General features: G+C 29.2%; 1 pseudogene; it reads right to left on the bottom strand.

Moving 5' to 3' along the window:
• Window positions 1-899: 899 nt before the first annotated feature.
• Window positions 900-983, bottom strand: LOC142329618 (U4 spliceosomal RNA; annotated as a pseudogene).
• Between the last annotated feature and the right edge of the window lie 3,407 nt (window positions 984-4,390).

Here is a 4,390-nt window from a genome sequence, read left to right as displayed (position 1 = left end):
CGTATGTACTGTCCTGACTTCATTATTTTCTAAAATTCTTTCGTTCTTTTCCTTAAACTTTATTTCCTTTCGTCCATCCACAGTGTTTCTTTTTTTATTTGTCTAAAAATTTAGATCCACCGACTAGTTTTCTGAAGATTAGTCTGTCGAAAATTATTTCTACAAGTTCTGTTTGTCGAAAGCATAAAACAATTTAAAAAACTAACGGAATTCTTGTAATTTAATCTTTATTTATATTCAATGATCATAAAGTAATTCCTTTTTTGTTTTTAGATTAGGAAGCATTTATGCGTTCGGGTTGTGTTTTATTTTGTATAAGATTCTTCCTGATTCCACTGTCTGTGCTATATAGGTCTTCAGCTGAAACGGGAGCTTTGTAAGAATGTTACAGTGTAATAGAATCGATTACCAGCATTTCTGCGCTTCCTTCATCAAGTATCAATTTCTCCTGATGCAAAATTGTTCACGATAACTGTTACTGTTTAACCGTAAGCGTGTATATCAACACATATCCATTAACAACTTTGGATATTGTTGTCGTTATATAAATTTTAAAATTCACATATTATTGTCATTCAAATTTATTGATATCAACTTTCACATTACGAAATAAAATAAAAATTAAATTATATCTACATATAATATATATGTTTAACCATACTATTGTAAATAAAACCGTAGAAATTTTATATTACGTATTTTTATAAAATTTCTTAAATTTTTTATTTTCCTAATGCGTATGTTGTTATCTGTTCCAACTAGTGAACGATTAGCTATCCGCCTTGACCCAGTGAGATGAGGATGATATGTATGACATAATTGAGGTGTTGCCTTGTAAATACTCAGATCGACTTTCCTGAGACGTGTGGTTAATTGAACCTCAACCAACACAGTACACCGATATTAACTGTTTAGTATTCAACTAGTAATAATCGCACCACAGATGAACTTCATCGGTTACGATATCGCTACTGCGTAAAGTTAACTGTTTAGTGTTCAAGTCCGTATAAAAGCAATTATCTTTTATTAGGATTCAAACCTCAGAATTTTCGACTTTGAAAATCACCTGTTAAATTTGCGACGACAAGTTAACCGGTAGATAAGCCCAGTAGGTTTCATTAAATTTGACAAAATTTATGCAATCGTTAATAATATTATATTATAAAATCTTTCCACCAATGTTAAATAGTTGATTATATATAAAATCAGGTGACATTCGTTATCGCAAAAATAGTCACGTTAGTACAGTATCTATTATATATGACAGCTGTTACAATTACTACACCATGAAAAAAAAATTATTCAATTAAAAAATTTTTTATTTTCATTAAAATAATTAATTTAAATATATATATATTTTTTAATATCAAGCGACCATTCTTCTTTATCAAGAAAAGAAGAAATATAGAGCAACTTTAAAGCTAATAATTACAAAAATAAAATTACAAAAATTGTTCATAATAGTCGGTCGTCAAGGAATAAAATTAAATTGTGCGTCAATAAGACCGTAACGTCATGTTCGTAAGATGTTTGCGACTATTATGAAATATAAATTAAATAGTACCAAATTATTAATAATTAATTATTATATAATTTGTTTATAAACGATATCATTATTGAATCTAACGTATTATTCAAATATACGTATATGAAATTTTTCTGAAATACTGGTTTTATAATAATTATTATGTTTTAATATATTCGTTACGGTTATAAATCTGTCCAATTTCTAAAATGTGTTTAGCAAAATTAGATTTTTATTTATTATTTTTAATAATACAATTGTATGTTCTTTAATTCTAACGGCGAATAAACTATTTTTTTTTTTAATAATGCTAGCGGTGGGATGTGGTGAGACCAGATGTCGGATTAAGCTGGCTTTCTCCGAATGAAACAGTTCCATACATGTTGATAGGAAGAGCAGAATGGAACAAGGTAGTACATCTAGCAACAAGTATCCTGAAAACTAAAGCTAGAGAACGGGATAGAGCCTGATTTAGGACCCAGATCAGTAAGAAGACTGAAGATCACCCGGCAAGGAATCAGAATTGCATATGAACAATATCCATTTTGACCTGAGACAGCCGAAGAAAGTGACTTGAGGGTGAAGGGGCGAAGGACAGCCCCCTGTAGAGCCGTCGTGCGTCTGGACTTGTGCGGATGGGCGACATTGATGAAGCACGGGGACTCTGGATCCCTGGATCCTAAAGGCACCACCTGGACCCGTGCAATGCTTAAACTGCAGGACCGGCCGCGGCGGAGGAGAAAAGGTGAGATAGGAGTTTTAGTCGGTAGGGTGCAGATACACATAGGTGTATCCGCACCCTACGGATTGTTATCAAGAGCCCATGCTCTTGATAACATCTAGTTGAACCCGTGCGAGTCCGACACTCCCCCATTTATGGGCGGTGCGTGAATGGCATTTCTCAGACTCATCTATAACAAAAAAAAAAAAAAAAATTAATACCAAGTGCTTGGTAAAGTAAATCTTAATAATATTTATTTGGTTTCTTAGCTGTAATTTTTTTTTTTTATTACTTACCGCAAATTCCGGCAGTTCACAACATCTGACACTAGTGATAATATGGAAAAAAGGTAGAATTATTGTTATTAAAAACGTAGTAACATTAACAGGTAAAACAAAAAGTAATAACCAGCCGATTCTTATTTAGAATGAATTATAAGATAGAGCTCTTATGAAGTAATATGACAAAATATTAAATCATATATTCTATCATAATTTTTCTCATACTTTCTCAGAAAGCATCATGTTTGGGTACTACTCTGTCTATCAGTAAGAGTTACGTGCGTTAAAATACAGGCGCATGCGAAGAAAAAGTATTTTTTAGAACAATTTTATAGAAAAAAAATTTTCTTTTTTTAATAGATACTCAATATTGAAATATTATCATTTACAACTTTTTCGGTTATAATATTATAAAAACTTGGCAAAGTGATGCAACAAAACAAATGTACTAACAATTAGAAAACATTTTTGGCAACCAAAATTCTTAACTATTCTTAAAAAGGCATTAAAATGTTAAATATAACATTACAAATTATAAATAAAAAATACAGAAACAGATGTTTTTAATAATAAAAATTAAAGAAAGAAAAAGATAGATATAAATTATATATATTTTTTTTAAAGATGGGGAATAAATCTTAAGAAACTTTTTTTCTTAATATACACACACCCAAATACACACACACACACACACACACACATACACACGAGTATATATATATTTATATATATATGTAGGTTAAACCTATCATATTTGCTTAAGTTAAGTATTCTCTATACCTAACACCCCCTTCAATAAAGGCTAAAATAAAAAGAAGAAAATTTTCATCTTTTATCTTAAATGCAGAAAAAAATTTTCTGCATTTAAGATCTGGGGATTACAATTTAAAAAATTGTAGACTTTTCTTGATAGTTGTGTATATTACATATAAACTTTAAAAATATTTTTGAAAAATATTTTAATCGAAGGGCGGTAAACCAAAAGAACAAAATCATACCCAATATTTCAATTTTAAAAGATTACGGTTGATTTTTTGAAAAAAAAAAATTATATTTGTACTTTAAATAACAAATTTGCTATAATAGAGTTTTCTCTAAAATGCCTCAGAAGAAAATTAAAATTGGGTTTACCCGATATCCCCACTCCTTCTACGAATTTCGAAAAAAAAATTAATTTTATCACTGTTCCATATATAGAAATATTTAAGCCAAATTTAAAGTCAATCCAGAGATATAAGACCAAAAGCCGTGCGATCCACGTACGTACGTTTTTTTTTTTTTTGATCTAGATGAACTAATTAGACCCTGAAACGTAAAGATTCTCAAAAAATCACATATCCCATTTTTAACATAATTATCATACTTTAATAAACCTATTCTAATTATATTCGCCGAAAATAATTGACTATGGCTTTTAAAAAATAAAATAAAAATCAAGTAAATATTAAATTTAATATGATAATATTAATACGATTATGACGGGGTTTTTCCCAGAATTATCTGGTGAAATGCTTACATATACGCTTTTCATTCGAAAGATCTCTGTTTAGTTCCCGGTTAAGTTTGTGTTTTTTATATTTTGAAATATTTTTACAATATAATCATACGTATAAAATTTTACCTTAACTGGTAATTGAACTAAAATAAAAATAATGCAAATTATTTTATCATTAAAACAATAATTTTATTTAAAATAAAAAAATAAGGAATAGTGCACGCATAACGTACGGATAATTAAAAGAGTTAAATAACTGGAATGCTGGAGCATTTGTTTATTTGCTTATACATTTTGCTTTTAATATACGTTACATATCTACAAATATCGGTCAGTCGACGCGGTATCTGCTGTCGTTATTTGTAACT

Source organism: Lycorma delicatula, chromosome 8 (genome assembly GCF_047948215.1).
Source record: "Lycorma delicatula isolate Av1 chromosome 8, ASM4794821v1, whole genome shotgun sequence".
In the NCBI taxonomy this organism is placed as follows: domain Eukaryota; kingdom Metazoa; phylum Arthropoda; class Insecta; order Hemiptera; family Fulgoridae; genus Lycorma; species Lycorma delicatula.
Note: the sequence above shows the minus strand (reverse complement) of the source record. Positions and strands in the feature narration are given on the sequence as shown.